Here is a 10,262-nt window from a genome sequence, read left to right as displayed (position 1 = left end):
AATGAATTAAAAGAAGACAAAACACTAAATTTTGTAAACCTCTAAAGTTTAAGCTCTAAGCTGCTTTTTATGCTTTTGCGTTGATTTTTTAGAATTTTCTGGTCTAGTGTTTCATGAATCTGAGAAATAACTTAGGAATCCTACTTGCAGCCAAATGAATTTATGAACTTGTTCACTTTGAAGAAACTATTTCCAAAGATTTTCAGAGTTTTGCACACCGAAAGTGCCTATCTAGTAACTTTTAAGTTACTAAAGTTATAAAGTTATGACGAATATTTTTTGAGCACCTATGTACCTGGCACCATGCTAGGCACTGAAATGTCCATAGCCTTCATTTAAATGTTACGAGTAGATGAAGGATTGAGTGGAGGAAGTAGTTATAGAGAGAATGCTAAAGAACACAGACCTAAAGTTTGACTAGCGTGTAGCAACACAGTGCAGTTGAATTTTTTTATTAAATGAGCGACCCAAAGAATCTTAAATTTGTGACAAATATGTAAGAAGTTGAGAGAGTGGTATTGAAAATAGAACAGCAGATGGCAAGTTTTGGCCTTAGTAAATAAATAGGAATGAGAACAGAAATGACTTTAGAACTAGCCTTTTTTTTTTTTTTTTTTTTTTTTTTTTTTAATTCTAGGAAAGGATAGGGTAGCGGCAGGTAGGGGAGGTGGTGGCAAGTTGAAAAGTGGATGGTACCACAGCTGATTTAATTTGAAAGGACCATTAAGTGTTTATTGAGGTCTAAGAGGAAACTTGTATCTTGGAGGTGAATTTCCAACATAGGAAACTGAATCTGAGCCCTGGTTTTGGCTTTAACGACAACAAAATTGTGAATCTAGTCAGTTCGTTTCTCTTTTGACATCCTCACCACCTCCACCCTACTCAGGTTTTTCAGGGATCCTCAGGCTGATTGTGCCCAGGGCTTTAGCTCAGTCTATCAAGACCTTTCTCTCTTTCTTCCCATCAAAACTTTTCCTATTTTGTTCTAAGACTGTTGTTACCCTAACCTTCTGTTTTTCTGAGGAGCCCAATTGTCATTTAGTAAAATTTGATCCACTTGTAAATTATTAGTGTCTAGTAATGTTTTTTGCATTTCTCTCTATTTAAATCTATGTTCTAATGGAACTTCTTGTGGACACTAGAGCACGGAATTTCTAAAATGAAATTTTTAAGCATTGTAGCAGATTAGTGGGATAAACATTTTCTTAAGCCAAAACACCTTTCCAAAGATAAACTATGGGTGTATGGGTGTGTGTGTGTGTGTATGTGTGTATAAAGTTGACCCTTGAAAAACATGGGGATTAGAAATGGCGATCCCTCTCCCCAGTCAAAAATCTAAGTATAACTTTAAAGTAGGTGCTCCATATCCTGCAGTTCCTCTGTATCTGTGGATTCAACCAACCAAGGATCCTGTAGAACTGTGGTACTTATTTATTGAAAAAAAATCCATGTCTAAGTGGACCATGTAGTTCAAAGTCATGTTGTTCAAAGGTCAATACGTATGTACATGTTTATCCAGTTACAATCACAATGTATGAGTTTATCTAGTTATTTTTACTTCTTTAAATATGTTGCATGTTTTATCTCAACCTCCTCTATAAAGTCAGGAAAATAATATCTGTCCTGTCTTCCTTACAAGGATGTTTTAAATATCAAGTGAAGTTTAGCATGTGTAAACCCTTCCTTAAGTGTAAAGAAAAAAGTAAATATATTTATCATTATTATTTCTCTTAGGACTATTACCACCCTGCAAATTACCTTGAGGTCAAAGAACTGACTTTTTTTCATATTATAATCCTTTAAATTGAGTTTTACTTCTGTCCTAAAGTAATAGTTGGAGGATAAATACTGTAAAGTTTCCAATTAATTGCAGTACTCTGAGAAACATACAGAAAAAAGTTTTAGTCTCCCTTTCTCATAGCAGGGGAGAAAAGAATCTGAAAAAGCAGAGAGAGAAAGGAAAGAAAAAATATTAGGGGTGGAAATTTTAACTTTTACAGCTTTAGTAAACCATGCCAAAAGATCCTAGTAATCTTCTATGAGGGAAAATAAGCTGTGGGTGGAATTCTCTAAACGAACTTTTCTCATTATACCTATACAAATTCTGTTTTGAGGTTCCAACACACTATTCTGTCTAATTTAGGCAGTGAGATTTAAATACATTTTTTCACAAGCAGACAAGTTGAGAGGGCAAAAAAAGGTTTTAATTACTATTCCTCAAAAGTAATCACTTCCATGGTATCTGTAAGGTAATGGTAAAGAGGAAAGGCTGGTTGTAAGACTTGTTTCCTTAGATAAAATATTATGTCATTCACCTTTGTATTCTTTCTTCCCGTATCCTCACCATCCTGCTGTCTGACACATGTTAGATATACACTTAATATGTTGAAATGAATTGCCTGTGAAATCAGGTATGCTCTACAGTAATGAAATTAGGCAGAGGTTGATGACCGTTTGCCAAGCATTTTATAGTGGGTCACATCAAGGCTTCCTGCATCATGGTGTGATACAGAATGCTGACCGTGGGGCATGGGTTCAGACCCAGGCTTTATCATGTATTAGTTGTGTAATCATGGGTAAGTCACTTTTCTGTGCCTTGGTCTGTGAATGAGATTGCATACCCAGTCATCTACTCAAGCACACTGTAATCCTCCCCTCTCTTCCCTACATCATCAATTTTCCTCTTTGCTGGATTATTACCAGTACCATAGAAACATGCTGTTATTTCTCCTGTCTTAAAAATAGCTTCTCTTAACTCCAGCAACTACTGCTCCATTCCTCTATTCTCTTAATAGCAAAAGGTCCTTTCTTCCCATTATCTTTTAAACTTATTCCAATCACGCTCTCATCTCCATCATTTCATAGAAGCAACTCTTGGTGAGCTTCCTGGTAACAGCAACTTCCACATTTGTTAAATACAGTGGTCAATTCTTAGCTTTCATTATTAGGAGCATTGACACAATGGATCACTTCCTCTTCCTGGAAATATTTCCTTCCCTTTGCCTCCCAAGAATTTGAACTCTCCTGGTTTTTCTCCTCCCTCACTGTTTTTTCCTTTTCAGGTTTCTTTGCTGAATCCTTTTCTTTTCCCCACCTTTTACATCAGAGAACATCAAGGCTTGTTTCTTGGTCTTTATCTCTTAGTGGTTTCATCTATGCTCTTGGTTTTAAATACCATCTAAATGAAGATAATTCTCAAATTTTATCTCCAACCCAGGCTTCTCCCCTTAACTTCTGACTCATAGATTTGATTGCCTATTCAACATCTCCACTTGGATGTCAAATAGATAGCTATACTTAAAATCTGCAAAACTGAACTCAGATTCTTCAAATCTGCTCTATTCTTCCTCATTTCAGTAAATACCATCGTTATCCTTTAGTTGCACAGGCCAAAAATGTTTGCATCTTCCTTGGCACCATACATCTTTACTACCCACATTTCGCATCAAGGAGTCTCTTCTACTTTCGAATTACACAGAGACTCCATTTCTCACTACCTCCGCTACTCAAACCATGGACCAAGCTGCAGTCATCTCTTGCCTGGGTTATTGTAATAGCATTCTAACTAGTCTCCTTGCTTCCACTCTTGCTACCCTACAGTCTTTTCTTGTCATAACAGCCAGAATGCCTTCCGTTGCTCTTAGAGTAAAAGCTAAAGTCTTTACAAAGACCTTTAAGGTCCTAAAAGATCTGACTCTGCCCCTTCTCCCTTGTCTTTCTTCATCTCTTATAATTTTTCTCATCGTAGTGATCTTTCTGCTGTACTTTCTGTGTACTTTCTCTGCAAGTGCCTGCCCCTGGACTTTTGTACAGACTGTTCCCTCTGATTAGATCACTGTTAACCCAGATAGAGTTTTTCAAATAACACCTATCTTGACAATGCTATTTAAAATTGCAACCCTCCCCATCACTTCCCGTTACCCTTATTTATTTATTTTTCCATAGTATTTTGTACTTTCTAAATTACTGCATCATTCTGTATTATGTTCTAAATAACTATATAATTTGCTTATTTATATGTATCTTCTTCCTTCTACTGGAATGTAAACTATATGAGATCAGCAACTTTTATCTGTCTTGAATTTTCAGTCCCTCAGACACTATTTGGCACATGTTAGGCAATTTGTATTTTGTTGAAGGAAGGAAGGAATTGAATGTAAACAAGAAAAATGATGTCTTAGTTTCAACTTCCTTACTGTGGTAAGGATCTAATGAGAAAATGGATGCGACAGCCCTTGGTAAATCATGGAACAACAATCAAGTTAAGATATTACTGTTGGTAGAATGTCTTGTAGTCTGCCTTGCAGCCTTTTTGAACTTTTGCTATATGTGATCATTGAGTAAAGATAGATAACTGGTCTTATGTGATCATACCACCATTCAGTCAGCCTCTTGAGATTAAATATTCTTCCATAAGTTCATTTGACTATCAGTGTTCATTTTTATTTCCTTTTAATTCTTAGTACAACTCTTTGCTCATGCTCTAGCATAATGCTACTTTAATTTTGTGGTACATCTGTTTCTGCATATCCTTTGTGTATGTGTGTCCTGCTGGCCATCTTGTGTGCATGTGTGTGCACACATGTGAGTACGTGTGCATGCTGCATGTGCTGTGCTCTCCAGCCTGGCTCTCTGAGCCATCATCACTCAGATCAATAACAAGGAGGTTGTTTTCATGAGGGTCTAAGAACAGTCAGAAGCTTCAGACAAGCCAGATAATTGGTGTTGGGGGCAGGGAGGAACCAGAGATGGACACTGTAGATAGAATGACAGATATGAAATTTCTTTTTTTACTTGTTTTCTGTTCTTTTTAAGAGACTTGAAAATTGCAGCCTGGCGGCAGCTTGTTCCACCTAAACCCCTTGCTAGTCTCACTACTATCAGCCAGGTAAAGGAGCCTTCACAGAGAGGCAGGGAAATGCATTGGAAAGCATCTTTCCCAGAGCATTTTGGAAAATTGAGCTTTTACTTTGTTTTTAGCCCTCAGAAGAAAATACAGAGATTATACTGTTACCCCAGATTATGGGGTTTGGGCTGAAAAATGTTTCCCCAAGTGATTGGATAATTGTCACATTAAAAAGATTTAACTTAAGAATCTCTTTTTAGTTCTGTCAACCAAAGAGCAGAAATACTTGATGGAACACTGAACTGGAGTTCAGTGGATGGAGCACTTTCTCCAGGGGATTTGGTTACCTGAAATATCTTATTACCAGCTTGTTTTTGTAAGGCTGCGCTTCTGCTGGATGTGATAGCTGCCTCCAGGATTGATTTAGCCAGTTTGGCTGGTTGGACAGGCAACTTCTCTGTGTCTCCCCACTTTAGTGTTTTCCCCCCAGAAACTATACTCTCTCAAAGAGGACTGCCTTCTCAGACACAGCTGTTTTTTTTTTTATGTCTTTCTTTCTCAGCTCTAATATTCTAACATAAATCTAAAAGATTTTGTTAGAGTATCATGAAATATTATTGTGCCAAAACTCCATAGTTAAGGTATGATCCAGGAAGGGCTTTCAAGGTGTGAATTAGAATACAATTTCAATGGATTTGGATTTAAAACAGAACTTAATTCAGATCTTTTTTTCACCTGCAAAATAGGTGATCTCACAGAGTTGTTTTGAGGAATTAATGGGGTAATATATGAAAAAAAATAGACATAACCAATTATTTAGGCACATGATAAGTGGTAGGTGGTTGCTGATGGTAGGGATAGTGCCTCATTATTATGGCGACATATTTTATTGCTGAAAATAGCAATAGCTATAGTAAGAGTGAACTAGAATTTAAAGTACTAGATTGGATGATAGCAGTTGAAGATCCCTAACTCTGCCAACCACCATGCCTTATTATAGAATAGGGAACAATCAGTTTCTTGACTATCCAGATTGAAGTTATGTTTGCAGTACATCTAATGTGAGGATAAATGAGTAATTATATCTTTGAAGCCTTATGTAATTTAAACAGTTAAAACATGTTGAGGGAAACTGTCACAGGAGGAAAAGCCATCTCTAAACATCACTCTCCACAGCCATCAGGGAAGGAATTCTGCAGGGCCCGACTGAGTCTGGAATTTGGGTATTGGAGAGAAAGGGAAGAATGAAGTTCTGAACTATATAACCAGAGGCGCTTAAGGAAAGATATATATTTGAAAGTGAGAAAATTCACATTAAGAAGCCAAGGATCACAGGGCCATGTACTTACCAAGTAGATAGCAAATTCCTGAAGAAAAAAGATAGTGAAGAATAGGAAAAGGAAAATATGGTTTTCAAGGTGGTATCTGGGAATAGCTCACCTATGACACTGAAGGAAGTGCAAAATAATCTTGCAGTCTAGATTCCAAACTCTAGTCCTCATTCTGTCGAACTGGGTACATACGATCCCCAACTAGGTAAAAGTGTGCAAGGAAAAATAGAAGACACATAAATATTAAATAGCCTTTTCTCCAATTGGTAGGATCAGGGATTTTTAATGTTCTTTTAAAATTCTTTGTAGTCATTTCTACATTTTACAATAAGCATATGTTATTTCTATAGTAAAAATTTCATTTTTAAGTACTTCAAAAGGTCTACAATCAAAACCTGTCACCCATCCAGATGAAGCCATTGTGTTAATAGTTGCTATTATTTTGTAAGCACTCACATGCCTGGGGACTGTGCAAGCAGCTTTATTAGTATTTTGTCTTTTAATCCTCACAGTAAGTCCATGAAGTATAGTGTTATTCTCATTTAGAGATGAAACCACTGGGGTACAGAGATCAAGTAACTTATTTTAGGTCATGTAGCTAACTGATGGCAACACCAGGAAGTCTGACTCCAGAGATTCCTAGGCACTTTTCTACTATGTTACAATGTCCTGTTCTATACACACACTGAGACAAAGGAGGCTCTCTGCCTTGGATCTACTTTACCTATACCACAGACGAGATCTGTTTGGTGGCCTCTAGCTTATTTTAAGTTTAAAAAACTTAACATAAATGGGCATTCAGATACTCTTATAAGAAATATTTTTGCTTTTCTTAGAATTCTTATGAAAAGGCAACTGTTTCATTAAGAAGATAAACTGGAGAACTGAATTCAAACATACATAGAAAGTTTTGTTTTGACCAATCTGAATAATACTGCAAAATTCATTTTTATGTCATAATGTAGCTTTTGCTTTTTAAGCCATTGTCTCCTAGAGCTAGGTTTTTAGTCCCTATGAATGTTTTTAGGAATATTTGCAAAGAAGCAGGAAATGACATTTTTTTCTTCAGTTAGTGCAACCAGTGTCAGAAAGATGCTTACTGGGAAGTTAAGCAAGAGTAGTAATCTAGGTCAAGAGTATAGCTTTGATGTAGTATTTCCCTCTATAATTCTCTAGCAAAGAGTTTTTAGATTTGGAAAAGACTATAAAGTCCAGGCCAGTAGTTGATCTGGACATCCTTGAGTCCCTTTCTCATTCCCCTCCCATCTCATTCTCCTTCCTAAAGTCCTACTACTGGTAACAAATAACTCAGCGGAAGCAGCCCTTCTATCTTAGGACCACTGTGGGTAATTTTTCCTAATGTTGAGTGGGAATAAGCCTTCTGGTAACTTCTTTTTGTTCCTACAAGTGGCTGAAAGAGCAGTTTCAATAGATCTGAACAAGTCTTAATCTATTTTTGTTTTCCATGATTCAGAAGAGAGCCCTCAATGTGCTTTACATCATTATTGTGAATAGTACTCTCTTTCTTTTTTATTTTAATTTTTTTTTTTTGGCAGGGGATATATAATTAGGTTTATTTGTTTAGTTTTAGAGGAGGTACTGGGGATTGATCCCAGGACCTCATGCATGCTAAGCATGCGCTCTACCGCTTGAGCTATACCCTCCCCCGTGAATAGTACTTTCTATAGTATTTTTATTTTTCAAAGTGCTTTCTGAACAGTGCGTTATATTTTTGTCTTACCCACTCACCTGAGAGGAAGGCTGGGATAGTTTACACACACACATGTACACACACATGTACACATACACATACATACACACCCCCAGTCCTTACAAGGTAGATCTTATTATTTCCATTTTGCAGATGAAGAAACTTGGTTAAATAACTTCGAATGGAGTATCTGTGATAAAGAGAAGATAAGATCACAGAACTTGTTTTGGAGCTAGAATCAGTCTTGCAGTCTTGGTTTTGTTTCTATTTGCTTGTGTATTCTACTGGATGTTACTCGCTTGAAAGTATGGCTCATTTTTCCCAAAGGGCTTACAGACTGTGATGCCTGTTTAATCCTTTGATTTTTTTTTTAAATTTGTTAGTCTCTTTAGGACTAATGGATGGCAAATTGCTCTAAAACTTGATTATGCCTCCAGTTGGAAGTGATTCCACTCTAGGATTGCCAGTTTGCTTGCTTTTAAGACATAGTATAAACCCCAATTCTTCTCTTAAGCCTGGCCAGTTCTGATGGAATCCAGTGCTAAAATGAGAGAATATGATCATTTCCTCAAATTATTAGGTAGGGTAGTTAGGTACAAGGATACCTAACTCCATCCTCAAATGGACAGAATTTTGCTTGGTATTGTTAATAAATCAAATTTAGTTGATGGGAATGGTCAGGAATAACAGTCAAAAACAAAAGCCTTTATTTTCTAATACATCCTAAACTCCAAACTCCATAGAGATAGTTTAACTACACATAAAGCCCAAATCTTCAAACCCTGAAGCAACAGAAATAAATCACAGTTCCCTGAATTCTCTTTCCCATCAGCGTCACCTGTCCACACTTGAGACCTTTCTGAATTCTCAGACTTCTCGCTGATGGCAGACTCTGGCTCTGCTTATCCAAAGCTTTCCATTTTGATCAGTTTAAATCCCTATGAGACAGCAGCCATCAGAAGACTAGGTATTGTGAGCCCACACTGGGCTGTGGGGGAGGGGTGAGATGGCCTGTGGGGACTTCCATCTCTAAGAGGCAGTCACTCAGCTTCAAACACATCTGCATCACACTGGGGGTTTCCACTCCTTTTTCTATGTCAATAATCCCCATTTGTCCCAAGGGCCTGGTGTTTCAGGTCCTGGTGAGCCATTCTCATTTATCTTCCTTTTGTTTCCAATCTGCATTCTGCCTTAATTATCAATAATTATCATTTATTTTGTACCTTTTAGTTGGTGGTGAATGCTAAGCCTTTACGAGCCTTTGAATTCTGTCATTCAGGCTCTTTCCAAAGAACAGGGCCTCAAGCATCAGCTGCTTGATATGTCTCTGGCTGGCTGGGGTAGTCAGAGAGGGGATTTCTCAATCCAGATTTCTTGAATTTTCTTTGGTGTCAGGAAAGAATGGAGGAAAAAAAGTTCTTTTACAGTGGTTCTGAATCTCTCTCTCTCATCTCTTGAATCTCTTTGAAGATCTTTCTGTCCTCAGAAAAATGCACACAGTTTTTGAGTTCATAGACCTTCCAATACCCATGAATGTACCATCTCCAAGTTAGGTATCCTGCCTGCCCTAGTGTCTTTCTGGAGTCATACAGGTTCTGATCTAACATGAAGGAATAAGTAGTAAATGTGACTTTTGAGAAGCAATGAGCTGATTTTCTCTCACTTTTCCATAATTTCCGTGAGCATTTTCAGTATCATGTGTTTGAAATTCTGGGAGCACCGTGTTCTATGGCATGGGAAAGACAGAATTTATTTCTAATTTTATATTACACTTTTTTTTTTTAAAACTTCAACACTTATTTCATAACCTTTTTAGGAGAAATGAAACTCTGACATTCCTCATCCATTGCCTGTGGCATTAAGGTGACCTCTACTGGACTTTTATGGTAGTTTCTGGGAAATTCTGGAATAAGGAGCTGTCATTGCCAGTGGAGGGACCGACCACTGAAACTAGAGCAGATATTCAGCTACCAAGTACTTAAAGTTCAGTTGGACGCGCAGTCCTCTTCAAGGCCAAGGCTGGGGCAGGTGAGGAAGGATGAGGCAAGATAAATCACTGGTTAAAAAGAGGCTTCAAGAGTCCCCTGGAACTAATATTTCTCTAGAGAAAGACCAAAGATTAGGTTATGACCAATCCACTGGATTGATTTTAGAAAAAAAAAAAAAAGGTTTTCTCTTTGAACTAATAAACAGAATGATTTGAACTCATGATGGATCTTGTAGGCAAAGCAAGGTAATAAGTATTCCACATTTTATGTTCTATTTTGAATGCAGGGACATTTTGGTGGGAGGAAGAGAAGGAAACAAACATTTTAAAAGTCCCAGTTCATGGCTAAACAGTCTCTCAATCTCCCAGTCTCTGTCTCTCTGTTTC

This window comes from Vicugna pacos, chromosome 12, assembly GCF_048564905.1.
Source record: "Vicugna pacos chromosome 12, VicPac4, whole genome shotgun sequence".
NCBI classification, from domain to species: domain Eukaryota; kingdom Metazoa; phylum Chordata; class Mammalia; order Artiodactyla; family Camelidae; genus Vicugna; species Vicugna pacos.
Note: the sequence above shows the minus strand (reverse complement) of the source record.